The following is a 19,744-nucleotide window of genomic DNA, read 5'->3' as shown; positions in this document are numbered from 1 at the left end:
GGAAAAATAGATGCAGTGACAGATTTTATTTTCTTGGGCTCCAAAATCACTGTGGACTGTGATTACAGCTGTGAAATTAAAAGATGCTTGCTCCTTGAAAGGAAAGCTATAACCAACTTACACAGTTTATTTAAAAACAGAGATATCACTTTGCCAATGAAGCTCCATATATTCAAAGCAATGTTTTTTTCCGGTAGTCTTATATCAATATGAGCATTTGACCATAAAGAAGGATGAACACTGAAGAATTGATGCATTCAAATTGTGGTGCTTGAGAAGACTCTTGACAGTCCCTTGAACTGCAAGATCAGCCCTATGGAGATAAACCCTTAATATTCATTGGAAGGACTGATGCTGACGATGAAGCTCTAATACTTTGGCCACGTAATATGAAAGGCCAACCCATTGGAAAAGACCCTGATGTTGGCAAAGATTGAAGGCAGAAGAGAAGGGGGGCAGCAGAGGATGAGGTGGTTAGATAGCATCATTGACACAATAGACATGAATTTGAACAAACTCTAGGAGATGGTGGAGAACAGAGGAGTCTGGCATGCTGCAGTCCATGGGTGACCATGAGTCGGACACGACTTAGTGACTGAACAAAAAGTAATAAGAATATTACCCTTTGATGTCAGTTGTCCTTGCCACACAGTGTGCTCCAGTCAATCTATCTACTCAGAAAATCCTCCAGTATTTATTGTACGGGCTCTGGACCTGCTCTGGGCACTGTGGGGTCATCTCCTACTCAGATCTGGCCGTACTCCAGCTTGTTCCCAAGGTTCACAATTGTCCTCAAAGTCCACAGCCTCAAGCTAGTTGTGGGGATAATCCACTGCACCTGCTGCTGCAAGAGTGAATTCACTTCCTCTTCTTGGTCACACAGCCCCTTGGGGCTCCACTTTTGTTTTGGCCCCACCCCTCTGGTGTCTGTGCCCTTACCAGACAAGAGAGGACAAAGGCTGAGGCTTATTAGGACTCACTTGCTCAGTTGGACTGGGGACAGGGAGGGATAAGATAGCCACCATTGGGATGTTCCGGGAGTGCCTCAGGTGATAGAGGCCTGCTGAATGTTGCTACAGGCTCTCCCAGATGAATTGGCCTTGGGTCATGGGTCCCTAGGAAGAGCCAAGATGCAAAGGCTCCCTGAAAGTTGTGGATAGTGACTTGCCCCTGTGTACAGCTTGGCAGCTGCTGAGGTGGCCATCATGCCCACCTCTGCAGTCACAGACCACAGCCAACTCATCCCTCCTCCAGAACTCTCAAAGTGGTGGTGGGGGGTGATCCTGTGGTCTGGGAGTACATGGAGTTAGAGGGTTCCTGGGACAGTCATCTCTTGCCTCGCTGGCAGACCCAGGTTTTCCCCTGGACTCCCTCGGCTGTGTTGTATTAACCTCCTCAGAGTATCTCCACAATTGTCAACTCCATTCCTCTCCCTGGAGTTCAACCCCTGAAGGAAAGTCTGAGCCTCAGCACCCAGCCCATACTCGCCATTTGAGTGTGCAAACAGCTTCTTGGCTGAGAAGTGCTGGTCAACTTTGATTTCTTACTGAATTCTTCCTGCTTTGTCTTGCACGCACTTGTTGCTGTTTTCCTCTCTGAGGTTCTGTATCTCCCTCCTGTCCCTGTCCCTGAGGAAGTTTCCAAGTATACAGAAACTTTTCCACCTTCACAGCTCCCTCCCCAAAGTATCCATTTTGCCCCTTTATTTTCTTACTGCCTTTTCCCTACTGCTTTATATGGAATTTAGCTTGCCTTTTTGGAAGTCTGAGGTCTTTTGCCAGCTTTCAGCAGGTGTTCTGTAGGAGTTGTTCCACATGCAGATGTATTTTTGATGTACTTGTGGGGAGGAAAGTGATCTCCATGTCTTACTTCTCTGCCATCTTCTGTATGAGTTCTTTATATATTTTTGATATCAACTCCATATCAAATATATAATTTATAAATATCTATTTGCATTCAGGAGGTTGCCTTTTTATTTAGATGGTAATTTTCTTTGCCTTTCAGAAACTTTTTAGTTTGATGTATTCCTTTGTGACCCTATGGACTGTAGCCCACTGGTGGCTGCTAGTGGTAAAGAACCTGCCTGCCAGTGCAGGAGACGTAAGAGATGAGGGTTTACTTCCTGGGTTGAGAAGATCCCCTGGAGGAGGAAATGGCAACCTACTCCAGTATCCTTGCCTGGGGAATCCCATGGTCAGATGAGCTTGGCAGGCTACAGTTTGTAGGGTCACAAAGAGTCAGACACAACTGAAGCCACTTAGCGCACACACAGATGGTGTAAAATACTGAACTAGTTTCATTGTTTTGCATGTGTCTGTCAAGTTTTTCCACCATTTATCTAATAGACTATCATTTCTCCATTATATGTTGTTTGCTCCTCTGTTGTAAATTAATTGTCCATATATGTGTGAGTATATTTTAGGGCTCTCAATTCTGTTCCATTGACTTGTGTGTTTGTTTATGTGCCAGTACCATACAGTTTTGATCACTATAGCTTTGTATTGTAGTTTGAAATCAAGGTGCATGGTACCTCCAGCTTTCTTCTTCTTTGTCAAGATTGTTTTGGTTATTCATGATTATTCATGATGGAAACTTAAGTTACATCTATATAGTATCATGTCATCTGTATAAGTAGTGACAGTTTTAGTTTGTTCTTTCTGATTTGAATGCCTTTCATTTCTTTTTCTTCCCTAATTGCTTTGGGTTAGGACATTGAAACTGTGCTGAATAAAAGTGGCAAGAAGGAATGTCCTTATCCTGTTACTGATCTTAGGGGAAAATCTTTTGGCTTTTCACCATTGAGTATGATGTTAGCTGTGGGTTTGTCATACGTGAACTTTATTGAGTTGGGGTATATTATGTCTGTGGCTACTTTGTTGAGAATTTTTATCATCGGTAGTTGTTGAATTGTGTCAGATTCTTGTTCTGCGTCTATTGACGTGATCATATGCTTTTTATTCTTCATTTTGATGTATCAAATTGATTGATACATGGATTTGAACTGTTCTTTCATCCTTGTAATAAATCTCACTTGGTTATCATATATGATCTTTTTAATGTATTGTTGGATTAGATTTGCTAATATTTTATTGAGGATATTTACATACATGTTTATCAGGTATATTGGCCTCTATTTTTTTTCTGTCATGCCCATATCGTTTTGGTATCACAGTAATGCTTCCTATGTAAAATATATGTGGAAAGTTTCTCTTCTCTTCAATTTTTGAAGAGTTTGAGAAAGATGGATATTAAATTTTCTTTAAATACTCTGTGCAATTAGCCAGTGAACCATCTGGTCCTGGGTTTTTTATTGTATTTTTTATTACTGTTTTAGTCTTTTTGCTATTGATTAATCTATTCAGATTTTCTATATCATTAAGATTCAGTGTTGGAAGTTATATGTTTGTGTGAATTTATCCCTTTCTTCTAGATTATCCAACTTGTTGGCACATAATTGTTTGTTGGATCTTTTATGATCCTTTATATTTCTGAGATTGTAACATTTTTTGTTTCATTTCTGATTTATTTATTTGAGTCCTCTCTTTTTTTCTGGTTACTCTAGCTAAAGGTTTGTTAATTTTGTTTATCTTTTCAAAGAACCAGGTCTTCATTTCATTGATCTTTTCTACTAGTTTTTTCTCTATTCCTTTCATATCTGCACTAAGCTGTATTATTTCCTCTCTTCTACTAATTCTGAGCCTTGTTTGCTCTTCTTTTCCTAGTCCCATTATGTGTAAAGTTAGATTACTTTGGAGAAATTTTTCTTGTTTTATGAGGCAAGCCTGTATTGATGTGAACTTTTAAAGTTGCTTTCAGTTCAGTTCCATCATGCAGTCATGTCTGATTCTTTGCCACCCCATGGACCACAGCTCGCCAGGCCTCTCTATCTATCACCAACTCCCAGAGCTTGCTCAAACTCATGTCCATCAGGTTGGTGATGCCATCCAACTATCTCATCCTCTGTTGTTCCTCTCTCCTCCTGTGTTCTAGCTTTCCCAGTATCGGGGTCTTTCCCAATGAGTCAGTCCTTCACATCCAGTGGCCAAAGTATTGGAGCTTTCAGCCTCAGCATCTGTCCTTCCATTGAATATTTAGGACTGATTTCTTTGGATTGACTGGTTTGATCTCCTTGTTGTTCAAAGGACTCTCAAGAGTCTTCTTCAGCACCACAGTTCAAAAGCATTAATTCTTAGGCACTCAGCTTTCTTTATGGTCCAACTCACATCCATACATGACTATTGGAAAAATCATAGCTTTGACTATATAGACCTTTGTTGGTAAAGTAATGTCTCTGCTTTTTAATATGCTGTCTAGGGTTGTCATAGCTTTTCTTCCAAGGAACAGACATCTTTTAATTTCATGGCTGCAGTCACCATCTGTAGTGATTCTGGAGTTCAAGAACATAAAGTCTCTCATTGTTTCCCCTCTTTGCCTTGAAGTGATGGGACCAGATGCCATGATCTTAGTTTTTTGAATGTTGAATTTTAAGTAAGCTTTTTCACTCTCCTCTTTCACCTCCATCAAAAGGCTTTTTAGTTACTCTTTGCTTTCTGCCTTAAGGGTGGTGTCATCTGCATATCTTGAGGTTATTAATATTTCTCCTGGCTGTCTTGATTCCAGCTTGTGATTTATCCAGTCCAGCATTTCACATGATGTACTCTGCATATGTGTTAAATAAACAAGGTGACAATATACAGCCTTGACATACTCCTTTCCCAATTTGGAATCAGTCTGTTGCCCATGTCCAGTTCTAACTGTTGCTTCTTGACCTGAATACAGATTTCTCGAAACACAGATTAGGTGGTCTGGTTTTCCCATCTCTTGAAAAATTTTCCACAGTTTGTAATGATCCACACAGTCAAAGGCTTTAGTGTAGTCAGTGAAGCAGAAGTAGATGTTTTTCTGGAATTCTCTGGCTTTTCCTATGATCCAACAGATGTTGGCAATTTGATCTCTAGTTCCTCTGCCTTTTTAAATCCAGCTTCAACATCTGAACATTCTTGGTTCATGTACTAATAAAGCCTAGCTTGGAGAATTTTGAGCATTACTTTGCTAGTGTATGAGATGAATGCAATTGTGTGGTGGTTTGAACATTCTTTTGCTTTGCCTTTCTTTGGGATTGGAATGAAAAATGACCTTTCCAGTCCTGTGGCCATTGCTGAGTTTTCCAAATTTGCTGGCATATTAAGCACAGCACTTTCACAGCATCATCTTTTAGGATTTGAAATAGTTCAGCTGGAATTCCATCACTTCCACTAGCTTTGTTCATAGTGATGCTTCCTAAGGCCAACTTGACTTCACACTCCAGGATGTCTGGCTCTAGGTGAGTGATCACATCATCGTGGTTATCTGGGTCATTAAGATCTTTTTTGTATAGTTCTTCTGTGTATTCTCTCCACCTCTTCTTAATATCTTCTGCTTCTGTTACGTCCTTGCTGTTTCTGTCCTTTATAGTGCCCATCTTTGCATGAAATGTTCCCTTGGTATTTCTAATTTTCTTGAAGAGATCTCTAGTCTTTCCCATTCTATTGTTTTCCTCTATTTCTTTGCATTGATCACTTAGGAGGGCTTTCTTATCTCTTTTTGCTATTGTTTGGATCTCTGCATTCAGATAGATGTGTCTTTGCTTTTCTCCTTTGCTTTTTGCTTCTTTTCTTTTCACAGCTGCTTGTAAGGCCTTCTCAGACAACCATTTTGCCTTTTTGAATGTCTTCTTGGGGATGGTTTTGATCACCACCTCCTGTACAGTGTTAGGAACCTCTGTCCATAGTTCTTCAGGAACTCTATCAGATCTAATCCCTTGAATCTATTTGTCACTTCCACTGTATAATTGTAAGGGATTTGATTTAGGTCATACCTGAATGGTCTAGTGGGTTTCTCTACTTTCTTCAGTTTAAGTCTGAATTTTGCAATAACGAGTTCATGATCTGAGCCACAGTCAGCTCCTGGTCTTGTTTTTGTTGACTCTATGGAGCTTCTCCACCTTCGACTGCAAAGAATATAATCAATATAATTTCGATATTGACCATCTGGTGATGTCCATGTGTAGAGTCGTCTCTTTACTGTATCCCATAGATTTTAATATGTCATATTTCTGTTTTATTTCTCTCTAGATAATTTTTTATTTCATAGATGACCCATTGGTTGCTCAGTAGCAACCCTATTATTACATAATGCCCTTCGCTGCCTTTTATTTCACTGTTAGTTTTAAATGCCATTTTGTCTGATGTGAGTGTAGCTACTCTAGCTTTCTTTTCCTTTCCCTTTGCATGGAGTGTCTGTTTCCATCTCTCCAGTTTTAGTCTATGTGTGTCCTTTCCTCTGAACTGAGCCTCTTGTAGGCAGCCTGTGTTTTGGTCTTGGTTTTTTTCTTTTTTTTTTTGGTCCACTCATCCACTCTGTGTATTCTGATTGATAAATTTAGTCCAGTTATATTTAAAGTAAGTATCAATAGGTATGTATTTGTCGCCATACTGTGAGGTCATAGATAACATCCTATACAATTAGGCTGTTTTAAGCTGGCAGCAACTTAAATTTGAATACATTCCACAACTTTATCCTTTTGATACTCCCCCATGTTTTATTCCTGGGCTAGGAAGATTCCCTTGGAGGAGGAAATGGCAACCCACTCCAGTATTCTTGCCTGAAAAATCTCAAGGACCGAGGAACCTGTGGGCTACAATCCATGGGGTCACAAAGAGTCAGACACAACTGAGTGACTAAACACAGCAAGCCCCATATTTTATACTTTCAGTGACTCACTTTAAATCTCTTTATTTTATGCACCCCTTAAGTAATTATTTTAATTTTAGTTAATTTTATTGCATTTGTCTTTTGACCTTCCTGCTTGTTTTATAAGGGACTAGTTCACCGTGTTTATCATATGTTAACCTTTTCAGTGAGATTTTTACTTTTGTATGTTTTCTTATTATTAATTATGCCATTTCTTTTTCTCTTTTCAGCTTAAAAAGTCCCTTTAACATTTCTTGTTGGGTTGGTTTAGTGATGATGAACTTCTTTAGCTTTAATTATCTTGGAATATCTTGATCTCTTCTTCAGTTCTGAATGATAAACTTTCTAGGCAGAGAATCATGGCTAGAATTTTTTTTTTTTTTTTACTTTCAGCACTGCTAGTATATCATGCCACTCCCTTCTGGTCTGTACAGTTTCTGCTGAGAAATCTACTGATAGACCTCTTGTATGTTACCTTGTTTTTCTCTTTCTCCTTTTAGAATTTCCTCTTTATCCTTAACATGTATAGATTCATCTTATTTGAAATCATCTGCACTTCTCTGGATGTCTATTTCCTTTCACAGATTGGGGAAGTTTTCAGCCACTATTTCTTCAAATAATTTTTCTGGTCCTTTTTCTTTATCCTCTCCATCTGGAACCTCTGTAATGCAAATTGCTCTTCTGCTTGATGTTATCTCAAAGCTCCCTTTAGGTATCTTCACTTTTTAAGTTCTTTTTCATTTTACTGTTCTGTCTGGATGAGTTCAATCATTTTATCTTCCAGTTTGCTTATTTGTTCTTCTAGCTCATCCAGTCTGCTCTGGTGAACTCCTCTAGTGTATCTTTCAGTTTAGGTGTAACTTTTATTTGGTACTTTCTTATATTTTCTATCTCTGTGGACATTCTCACTGTGCCCATCCATTTATTTCCTGAGTTTGGTGATCATCTATATAACCGTTACTAGTAACTCTTTATCGGATAGAGTGCTTATTTCCACTTTATTTAGTTATTTTTGAGATGTTGTCTTATTCTTCCCATTGGAGCATATTCCTCTGTCTCCTTATTTTTCTTAATTCTCTGTGTTTGTTTCTGTGTATTAGGTGAATCAGCTATCCTTCCCAGTCTTAAAGGAGTGACCTTATTTAGGAAATGCCCTGTGGGGCTCAGAGGTGCATTTCTGCTTAACCACTAGAGCCAGGCATTTAGATGTCTTCTGTGTGAGCTGCATGCACCCCAATTTCTTGTGGGGCCGTAGCTGCTTCTGTGGCAGGCTAGTGAGCTGGGCTGACCCCCTGGATGGCTAAGGGACATAGGCTGGGTGCCATGCTGTGCTGGTGGATGAGGCACACCCTCCAGGCTGGCTTTGAGACCTTCCTGCAAGGGCTGCACCACTGGTAGGCGAGGCTTTCACTTGGCTGATGTGCAGGAGTGGATGGAACTCTCAGTGGGACACACTCACTGGTGCTATAAACTTGGAGAATTTCAAAATGGTGCCTGCTAATTAGCAAGGTACTCTGAAATGGCAAAAATGGTTCCTGCTACTGTCTCCTAGTCCCCCGGGAGCATCTGAACCAGTTCCTGCCTCACTAATGATGCTTCAAGCTTGGTAAGTGGTTTCCCTTGACCTGCAGTACATATGCTTTTTAATCTAGTGTTTTCATGCTGGTTTTGGAGTTGGGTGAGTCTGCATGTGGGCTCTTTAAGAGCAAGTCTTCTATTCTCTCACTTCTGTGGTTCTCCTAGATGCATTCCCTTTCAGCTTTTTTAAAAAATTGAACTGTAGTTGATTTATAGTGCTATGTTGATTCCAGGTGTATAGCAAAGTGATTCAGATACATATATATATATATATATATACATATATATATATACACATACATATATATATATATATATATATATATATATATATATATATATATTCTTTTTCGGATTATTTTCCACTAAAGGTTATTACAAGATATTGAGTATAGCTCTCTTTGCTAAACAGTAGTTTTCTTGTGTTTATTTTTTGTATAGTAGTATGTATATGTAGATCCCCAAATCCTAATTTATCCCTTCCTTCCCTGTTTGGTAGCCTTAAAATTGTTTTCTATGTCTGTAAGTATGTTTCTGTTTTGTGAATAAGCCAAAAAAATAAGGAATGCTTCACAAATTTGTGCATCATCCTTGTTCAGGGACCATGCTAATCTTCTCTGTATTGTTCCAGTTTTAGTATATGTGCTGCCAAAGTGAGCACTCTCTTTTGGTTTTTAAAATCAGGTGTCTGGGGGACTCATCTCTCCTGTGCAGGATCTAGGGGTCAAGGTACATGATACGGAATGTGAGTCCCTTACTCCTCAGAGAAAAGATCAGGACCTTTGTGATCCTTCTCAGTTACGAACCACTGCAGCCAGGATGTGATTTCTTTCTTTCTTGGTGAGACGTCTCTGTGCCTGTCTTCACTATTTCAATGCTTTGTTGTAGAGGTGCTGTTCATCCAGGTTCCAGGCCCCGTTATGAGGCGATTATCCCATATGTAGTTGTGGATCTGTTGTGTCTGTAGAAAGAGATGAGTTCAGAATCATCCTATGCCACCATCTCGAACCCTCCTTCACAATTCTTTTTTAATATTGATCTTGGATCTTCTGACTTTGCTCCACTCATGTATTAGCTTTTGGACTTGTGGGGTTTTGTTGTTGCTGTTACAGATTTCTTGGGGCTGTCCACATAGTCATGTAAATGATTTCTATCATCCTGTTAACTGCAAATAAGACAGTTTTGTTTCTTTCTAGTTTGTATACCTTTATTTCCTCTGCTCTCCTGGTGAGGCCTCCAGTATTATTTTGAATAAGACTGTTGAAAGCAGATATCTCTGCCTAGCTCAAGATCTTAGAGGGAAGGCACTCAGTCTTTTTACCATTATACTAGTTGTGTTTTTCTTTCTTCTTCTTCTTCTTCTTTTTTTTTTTTTTTTGTAGATGTTCTTTATCAGGCTGAGGAAGTCCCTCTCTAATTCCAGTTTTCTGACAGTTTTCATTCTGCATGAATGTTAAATATTTGTCAGTCCCCCTTTTTTTGGCATCAGTTGATACAAGCATGTGCTTTTTATTGTTTAGCCTGGCAGACTACAGTCCATGGTGTTGCAGAGTCGGACACGACTGAGCAACTAACACACACATGGTTGATTCAGTGATCAGTTTTGAAATGTTCAACCAGCCTTGCAATCATGGAATAAACCCCACTGGGTTATGTGTATAATTCTTTATATATGCTGTTGAATTGTATTTGCTTATTTCTTGTTAAGGATTTTTATGTCTGTTTAGAGGGAATGTAATCTATACATTTCTAACTTTTTTCTTATTATTTTTTCAGTATCATCTTTGTGGTTTTGTTTTCAGAACAATATTAGCTTCTTAAAATGAGTGGATAGATATTCTGTCATCCTCTGTTTTCTGTTAGAGAGTTATAGAACTGGTATTAATTCTTCTTAATTGTTCAGTAGAATTTTCTAGTGAAATTATCAGGACCTAGTGAATTCTTTTCAGGAATTTTTAAATTATTAATTCAATTTGTTTAATAATTTTGTGACTGTTCAGTTTATTTTCTCTCATTTAAGTTTTAGTAGGCTGTGCTTTTCCAAGGAATTGGTTTATTTCATCTAAAATGTGAAATGCATATGTGAAGAGTTGTTTGCAACATTCCCTTATCATTTTTTTGATGTGTATAGGGCTTGTAATAATATACTCAGATTCATTCCTGATATTGGCTTGTCAATTTAATTGATCTTTTCAAAGAAGTAGATTTTTGTTTCATTGACTTTCCCTATTGTTTTTATTTTCTTTCATTGATTTTTCTTCCTATATTTATTATTTCATTCTCTCTACTTTTATAGGCTTATTTTTTTCTGCTTCTTTCTTGTTACTTGAAGAGTGAGCATGGAGTTACAGACTTGAGATTTCTTCTAGTGTAAGCATTTACTACTATGCATTTCTCTCTCTGGTCAATACCAAACTCAGATGGATTGTATTCTTTGCAGCTGAAGATGGAGAAGCTCTATACAGTCAGCCAGGAAAAGACCTAGAGCTTACTGTGGCTCAGATCATCAACTCCTTCCTGCAAAACACAGGCTCAAATTGAAGAAAGTAGGGAAAACCACTAGGCAATTCATTTATGACCTAAATCAAATCTCTTATCATTATACAGTGGAGGTGACAAATAAGATTCAAGGGACTAAATCTGGGAGATGGTGTACCTGAAGAACTAGGGATGGAGGCTCGTATCATTGTACAGGAGGTGATGACTAAAATCATGCCCAAGGTAAAGAAATGCAAGAAGGCAAAGTGGTTGTCTGAGGAGGCCTTACAGATAGCTGAGAAAAGAAGAGAAGTGAAAGGCAAAGGATAAAAGGAAAGATAGACCCAACTGAATGCAGAGTTCCAGAGGACAGCAAGGAGAGCTAAGAAAGCCTTCTTAACATGAACCATGCAGAGAAATAGAGGAAAACAATAGAATGGGAAAGACTAGAGATCTCTTCAAGAAAATTAGAGATACCAAGGGAACATTTCATGCAAAGATGGGTACTCTAAAGGACAGAAATAGCAAGGACATAACAGAAGCAGAAGATATTAAGAAGAGGTGGCAAGAATACTCAGAAGAACTGTACAAAAAGGTCTTAATGACCCAGATAACCATGATGGTGTCGTCACTCACCTAGTGCCAGACATCCTGGAATGTGAAGTCAAGTGGGCCCTAGGAAATATTACTATGAACAAAGCTAGTGAAGGTGATGGAATTCTAGCTGAGCTATTTCTAACCCTAAAAAATGATGCTGTTAAAGTGCTTCATTCAATATGCCAGTAAATTTGGAAAACTCAGCAGTGGCCACAGCACTGTAAAAAGTCAGTTTTCATTCTGATTCCAAGAAGGGCAATGCCAAAGAATGTTAAAACTACCTCAGAATTGTATTCATTCCACATGCTAGCAAAGTAATGCTCAAAACCCTTCAAGCTACACTTCAACAATGCATGAACTGAGAACTTTCAGATGCACAAGTTGGATTTAGAAAAGGCAGAGGAACCAGAGATCAAAATGCCTACATCTGCTGGATCACAGAAAAAGCTCTAAGAAAATTAAAAAAAAAAAAAAACTATTTCTGCTTCATTGACTATGCTAAAAACCTTTGACTGTGTGGATCATAACAAACTGTGGAAAATTCTTAAAGAGATGGGAATACCAGACCACCTTATCTGCCTCCTGAGAAATCTGTATGCAGGTCAAAAAGCAGCAGTTAGAACCAGACATGTAACAGCCGACTGGTTCAAAATTGGGAAAGGAGTACATCAAGGTTGTATTTTGTCACCCTGCCTATTTACCTTACATGCAGAGTTCATCATGTGAAATGCCAGGCTGGATGAAGCACAAACTGGAATCAAGATTGCCAGGAGAAATACCAACAACCTCAGATATGCAGATGATACTATAATAAAGGCAGAAAGTGATCAGGAGCTAAAGAGCCTCTTGATGAAGGTGAAAGAAGAGAATGAAAAAGCTGGCTTAAAACTCAGCATTCAAAAAACGAAGATCATGGCATCCGGTCCTATCACTCCATGGCAAATAGATGGAGGGGAAAGTGGAAACAGTGAAAGATTTTATTTTCTTGGACTCCAAAATCACTGCAGACTGCAGCCACGAAATTAAAAGACATTTGCTCTTTGGAAGAAAAGCTATGACAAACCTAGACAGCATATTAAAAAGCAGAGACACCACTTTGCCAACAAAGGGCAGTATAGTCAAAGCTATGGTTTTTCCAGTAGTCATGTACGGATGTGAGAGTTGGACCATAAAGAAGGCTGAGTGCCAAAGAATTGATGCTTTTGAACTGTGATACTGGAGAAGACTCTTGAGAGTCCCTTGGACAGCAAGGAGATCAAACCAGTCAATCCTAAAAGAAATCAACCCTGACTATTCATTGGAAGGTCTGATGCTGAAGCTGAAGCTCCAGTACTTTGGCCACGTCATGCGAAGAGCCAACTCATTGGAAAAGACCCTGATGCTGGGAAAGATTGAGGGCAAAAGGAGAGGGGGGCAACAGAGGATGAGATGGTTGGATGGCATCACTGACTCAAAGGGCTTGAGTCTGAGCAAACACTGGAAGATAGTGAAGGACAGGAAAGCCTGGCATGCTGCAGTTCATGAGGTCACAAAGAATCATAATGGCTTAGTGACTGAACAACAACAAATCTCCCTCTCTGTGCTTTACCTGCACTTCACAAATTTTGATATATTGTATTTTTATTTTCTTCAGTTTATCTTTTGAGTTGTCTGTAGAGTTTGTTTTTGACTCATAGATTATTTTTTAAATGGTGTTTATATTCCAAGTGTTTGGAAATTCTCCTCTTATCTCCTTTTTTTTAATTGTTTTTAATTTGATTCCATTGCAGACATGGTCTCACATTCTGTATGGTTTAAATTCTTTTAAATTTGTTGAGAATTTTATGGCACAAGTTGTGATCTGTCTAGTATATATTCCATGAGGACTTGAAAACTTTGTTTTTGCTGTGTTGGGGAAGTGTTTTGTGTCAGTTAGGTCCTATTTGTTGATGGTGTGTGTTCTATGACTTTCCTAGTTGTCCTCTTGTCAAGTATTGAGGAGGAGTGTTGAAGAATGTGGATTTGTCTCTCTTTTTTTTTTTTTTAAACTTCTTTCTGGTTTCAGTTCATATATTTTTCAGCTTGTTTGTTTGGGAAAGAATGTATGATTGCTGTGTCTTCTTGGTAGATGGAATTTTTATCAGTATGTAAATTTATTATCTGCCCTTTGTAATTTTCTTTCATCTAAAGTCTAGTTTATCTGGAACTAATACTGTAAATCTTGCTTATTTTAATAACATTTTCTTGGAATATGTAATTTGGTTGGCAGCCTATAGTCTACAGTTGATCGGGTTGGTGGTAGAATGTGAGTTTTTCATTTGGTGTTTAGCTGAGGTGGGACTTTTACTTAATTTGTTTTCTGTCTCTTTGGTTGCCCTTTCCTGGTCATTTGGCTCTTCTCAAGATGTTTTCATTGTTTTTGTCTACACTTTTGATGCTTCTCCAGGACTCAGTTTGGAATATGAGACAAATGGAAAGGCCAGGGTCCTAGTGTCAGTCCTTCTGCTTTCTTCTCTGCACTTTCACAGTGACCTTATGTTTGTTTATATATTATGTTAAGAGTTTTAGGCATAGTTAATGGAAGTAATAGTGCTGCAAAACACTAATAACAAAATATCATACTTCAGGCATTTTTTCCCTAAAGTAGGTATTTATTTGGGGCAGAATACCCAGACCATTGCACTTTATTTCTTATTTTTTTTTGTGTGTGTGTATATATATATATATATGTTTTGTGGAACTATTGTTGTTCCACAAAACTGTTAAGTAGCTGTCATGAATACATAAAAATGGAGACTTTTATTTTTCCCAATTCTGGAGGCTGGAAATCCAAGATCAGTAGCCAGCCAGTTCTTTCCCTGGCGAAACCTCCCTTCCTGGATTCTTACTGTGTCCTCATATGGAAGAGAAGAGAGAGAAGATAAATATTAATTTAGCCTATTCTTATAAGGCTACCAGTCCTATTGGATTAGGACCCATCCTTATGACTGAACCCTTAGCCTTAATTACCTCCTTAAGGGTCCTGTTTACAAATATAGTCATATTGGGGGTTAGGATTCCAGCAGCATATGAATTTGGAGAGGGGGCAGTTCAGTCCATGCAAATAAGTGTCTATCCTATCCATAACTGAAAGTCTGAGCTCTAATTTTTTTTTAAATGATAATAAATATATTTGTGACTGTATTTATTTTAATCATATGTATTTTTCCAGATGAAACCTGGGCTTTTTAAGGTTCTTAAATCCTCTTATTCCATTTTACAAAATTTCTTTCCAAACACATTATACCAGCCTGGTTTACTTATGAGCAAATTAGGTCCCTGATGATATGTTCCACTTAATCTAAACCAAGTTTTTATTTTTCATTATTAACCTTCTTGCTTCAGTTTTTTGGTGGAAATATTTAGTATAACTTTAGGCAGGACATCTTTAGATTAACTTCTTAAAGATAAAAACAATGTTTCTTTGTTATCATTTTTAGATTTTATTTATACTGTCATAGCAAGTGGTATTTTTCAAAAACATAATGCTAGTTTGTTTAGATTTCATATTCATTCAGATTATTGTTGATGAATTTCTTTATATTCTTCACCTAAAGGAAAAACTCCCTTAAAAAATTAGTCTGATCACTTTTCAGCCAATTACTGGGGAACTCCAGGCATGGACTTGGTGGACCCTGTTAGGTGGGAGGTTCTCATGGTGGCCTGCTCAGCGACCACGAGCCCAGCTGGGCAGAGTGCACAGTCAGCACCTTTCCCTCTGTATTTTCTAGTCACCTTCACTCCTGTGAGAATTTCCACACCTGATACACAATCTGTGTGTGCACGGTAACCAAGGGCACCAGTGGCAGAAGTTCTCCCTTCCCTGGCAGAGGTGGCTAGCCTTCTCTTGTTCCCTTGGTTTCATGGCCCTAGAAAGAAAGGGTGTCACAGCTTAGAAATGGAGAATTCACTTTTACTTCATGGCCTCATTTGCATTCATAAAGTAGGCTGCCCCACCTATGTTAGAAGAACTGCAGGGAGTCTGAGCAGCCCAGGAGAGCAGAGGCCAGTGCTTTCCCCACATGTAGCCCTGGGAGCTCAGGGAGCAGTCCTGTGTCCCAGGTCACAAACAAGCTCAGACAGAAATATAGATCTATGGAACAAAATAGAAAGCCCAGAGATAAATCCACGTACCTATGGACACCTTATCTTTGACAAAGGGGTCAAGAATATACAATGGAAAAAAGACAACCTCTTTAACAGGTGGTGCTGGGAAAACTGGTCAACCACTCGTAAATGAATGAAACTAGAACACTTTCTAATACCATACACAAAAATAAACTCAAAATGGGTTAAAGATCTAAATGTAAGACCAGAAACTATAAAATTCCTAGAGGAGAACATAGGCAAAACACTCTCCGACATAAATCACAGCAAGATCCTCTAAGACCCACCTCCCGGAATATTGGAATATAAATTAAACTTAAAGCTTTTGCACAACAAAGGAAACTATAAGCAAGGTGAAAAGACAGCCTTCGGAATGGGAGAAAATAATAGCAAATGAAGAAACAGACAAAGGATTAATCTCAAAAATATACAAGCAACTCTTGCAGCTCAATTCCAGAAAAATAAATGACCCAATCAAAAAATGGGCCAAAGATCTAAACAGACATTTCTCCAAAGAAGACATACAGATGGCTAACAAATACATGAAAAGATGCTTAACATCACTCATTATCAGAGAAATGCAAATCAAAACCTCAATGAGGTACCATTACACGCCAGTCAGAATGGCTGCTATCCAAAAGTCTACAAGCAATAAATGCTGGAGAGGGTGTGGAGGAAAGGGAACCCTCTTCCACTGCTGGTGGGAATGCAAACTAGTACAGCCACTATGGAGAAGAGTGTGGAGATTCCTTAAAAACTGGAAATAGAACTGCCATATGACCCAGCAATCCCACTTCTGGGCATACACACTGAGGAAACCAGATCTGAAAGAGACATGTATACCCCAGTGTTCATTGCAGCACTGTTTATAATAGCCAGGACATGGAAGCAACCTAGATGCCCATCAGCAGACGAATGTGGTATCTATATACAATGGAATATTACTCGGCCATTAAAAAGAATTCATTTGAATCAGTTCTAATGAGATGGATGAAACTGGAGCCCATTATACAGAGTGAAGTAAGCCAGAAAGATAAACACCAATACAGTATACTAACGCATATATATGGAATTTAGAAAGATGGTAACAATAACCCTATATGCAAGACAGAAAAAGAGACACAGATGTATAGAACAGACTTTTGGACTCTATGGGAGAAGGCAAGGGTGGGATGATCTGAGAGAACAGCATCGAAATATGTATATTATCAAGTGTGAAACAGATCGCCAGTCCAGGTTGGATGCATGAGACAAGTGCTCGGGGCTGGTGCACTGGGAAGACCCAAAGGGATGGGATAGGGAGGGAGGTGGGAGGGGGGTTCAGGATGGGGAACACGTGTAAATCCATGGGTGATTCATGTCAATGTATGGCAAAAACCACTACAATATTGTAAAGTAATCAGCCTCCAACTAATAAAAATAAGTGGAAAAAATTAAAAAATTAAAAAAAAAAAAAAAAGGTCTCCTAGGGAGGCAGCTTCCCTGTAGGGAGCTTCCTTGCAGCTCAAACGATAAAGAATCTGCCTGTGATGCAGAAAAACCCACATTTGATCCCCAAGTCAGGAAGATTCCTGGAGAAGGAAATTGCAACCCACTCCAGTATTCTTGCCTGGAGAATCCCAAGGACAGAGAAGCCTGGTGGGTTACTGTCCCTAGGGTCGCAAAGAGTCGGATATGACTGAGCAACTAACACTACACAAAAACCTGGGAGGCAGGGGTGAGATCTGGGCCCTGCCCTCTCACCTAGATGAGGTGGGCCGGAACTGAACAGGTACTGCCTTTGAAGCACTGCCCTTTCTGAGAAAGGGGCCAGAGGAGTATCTCCTTCTCAGTCCAGGAAGGTGAACAGGAAACTAACCTGTTTCTGGCTATGCGAGGGGAAGTTCCATGTCACAACCAGGGACTTGGAGACTGGAGATTCATTCCAGCCTGTGGCATCTGGAAGGCAAGGTATGTGCTGTCCAAGTTCCATGGTGGTGCATCGGTGTTTGAGCCTTGAGTTTTCTGCCACCTGACAAATAGCACAAACTACAGTGGTTGGCGTCCCAGAGTGGGGTCTGGAAAGCTGTGAGGGGTCAGCCACAGGGCTCTGCTCTCCCCCAACCTGTCCTTTGCTTCCACCAACACTGGCTACATTTGTGTCTCCTAAGCTCTTTGCATAGGCCTTCGTTAGATTTTACAGCAAATGTTGCACAGACCGTCAGGGTTTTAGGCATATAGATAGCAACGGAACTCAAAGGCAAACAAACACGCACAAATGGATGAGTTTAAAATTAAGCTTACAAAAAAACATGTAAGGAAACAGCAGCTCTCTTGGAGCAAATATCAGCAGATACAACAAATTGCAGATCTGGATCTAAATTTTAGATAATAGAAACTAATAAATAAAGTTTAAATAATTAAGCACAAGAATTGAAAATGTAAGAAAAAAGCAAAACACTCTTTGAATAGCTGCTTTGAAAAAAATCACCTAAAATTGATAGAGATGATAATTATAGATGTCAAAATAAAAATTTATCTACAAAACAGAAATAAACTCATGGACATCAAAAACCTTACAGTTATCAAAGGAGAAAGGTGGAGGAGGACTAAATTAGGAGTTTGGGATTAACATATACACTATTGTATATAAGCTAGATAAACAACAAGGACCTACTGTATAGCACAGGGAAGTATACTCAATATTTTGTAATTACCTATAAGGGAAAGGAATCTTAAAAAATAATACATGTATATGTGTACATGCACGTGCTCAGTCATGTCCAACTCTTTGTGACCCCATGGACTCTAGCCCTCCAGGCTCCTCTGTCTATGGAATCTTCCAGGCAAGAATACTGGATCCATTTCCTCCTCCAGGAGATCTTCCTGATCCAGGGATCAAACCTGCATCTCCTGTATCTGTTATGTTTGCAAGTGGATTCTTTACCACGGAGCCACCCAGGAATCCAGTATATATACACACACATACACCCCCATATAGTTATACGTATATATGTGTGTAACTGAATCAGTGTGCCGTACACAATATAAATCAGTAACATGCCAATGAAAATTTTTTTTAATTGAAATCTTGGTAGAAGTATTGAGTGTCAGATGAGACAGTCGAAGGAACAGAAACAATTTCCTGGGTTGAATCATAGCCAGTAAAATATGAAATCATATTTTCATAGTTGGGAAATATGAAAGAATAGTGAACAGTTGGACTGTCTCACACTTCTCAAGTGCTTCTCTGTACCAGGTCCTGCAAATATTTTACATATGTTTACAACATTTCTGAGAAGAAATGTAAATAATAGAATATTATTCCTATTTTTCAAATAAGTCAAAAATAGGAGGAGTCATCAAAATAACAGCACAGTATGTCAGAGGTCTGGCAGAAAGCAATATATGGGGATGCATGAACCCCACTCAGGAGTGACCCCACACTTATTAACCCTGAGACAGGGCATATGAGTTCCTCTCATGAGAAGGTGCTCCCACACGCAGTGACTGGTATTGTAGAGGGAAATGGTAGAACATGGGAGAAGTATTAGGAGATGATTTTTCAGTGTAAAGGTAAAATTGTGACCCATGTGCAGATATGTAAAAATGGACACATGCTAAAGAATTAATTTTACTCATAAAACTGAGGGAACCAAGCAGATGTTAGATCCAATTAAAGGAAAAGTCAAACCTGGACAAATGTATATGAAGTAAAGGAAGGTTGAGATGAATTGTAAGTGGACATAAAATGTGTTTATTTAGAGGGCACAGGAAATCAAATCAACAGCAGTGAAATCACTCCCAGACAACACATAATTTATACATCTATCCCCTGCCTGCCAGCTTATAAAGAGCTTCCAAAGATCTCAGATGTAGTCCCAGACCTCAGGTAGCCAGCTCAGAGCTGTATGCTTGTAGAGGATGCAGTTTTCCAGTGAAATATGATACAATTTTTTCTCCAGAAGCCATGTTCCAAAAGAAAGGCAGAGAATTTAATAATATTGATGAACAACATAAATCCTCAGTTTCAGGAGATACAAGAAGTCTGAGGAAAGATAAATAACAAGAATGGGCACCTAGACAACTTTACTAAAACCTGCAGAAGGCAGGAAGCTAAGGAGATGCTGAAAACACTGAAAGAGTGAAAGATAGTTTGTTACAAAAGCATGAAAATTAGACTGACTGCAGGCCTTTTAGAGGCAACAGTCAGAAGCAGAAAAAGATAAGAGTAACATTCAAGTTTGAGAGAAAA

At 38.9% G+C, this 19,744-nt stretch overlaps 1 protein-coding gene and 1 non-coding gene across 2 annotated transcripts in view; one reads left to right on the top strand and one right to left on the bottom strand.

The window, feature by feature from the left end:
• Positions 1–19,744, top strand: part of LOC136147361 (neuronal acetylcholine receptor subunit alpha-7) — a 137,329-nt gene that overhangs the window by 84,411 nt on the left and 33,174 nt on the right. The window lies entirely within an intron of this gene.
• On the bottom strand, positions 8,865–8,971 carry LOC136147743 (U6 spliceosomal RNA). Its single transcript, XR_010659389.1, has one exon. It is a non-coding gene; the product is annotated as a U6 spliceosomal RNA (small nuclear RNA).

The sequence above is a fragment of the Muntiacus reevesi genome, chromosome 15, assembly GCF_963930625.1.
Source record: "Muntiacus reevesi chromosome 15, mMunRee1.1, whole genome shotgun sequence".
NCBI classification, from domain to species: Eukaryota; Metazoa; Chordata; class Mammalia; order Artiodactyla; family Cervidae; genus Muntiacus; species Muntiacus reevesi.
The sequence above is the reverse complement of the archived record's forward strand: the minus strand, read 5'-3'. Positions and strand labels throughout refer to the sequence as shown.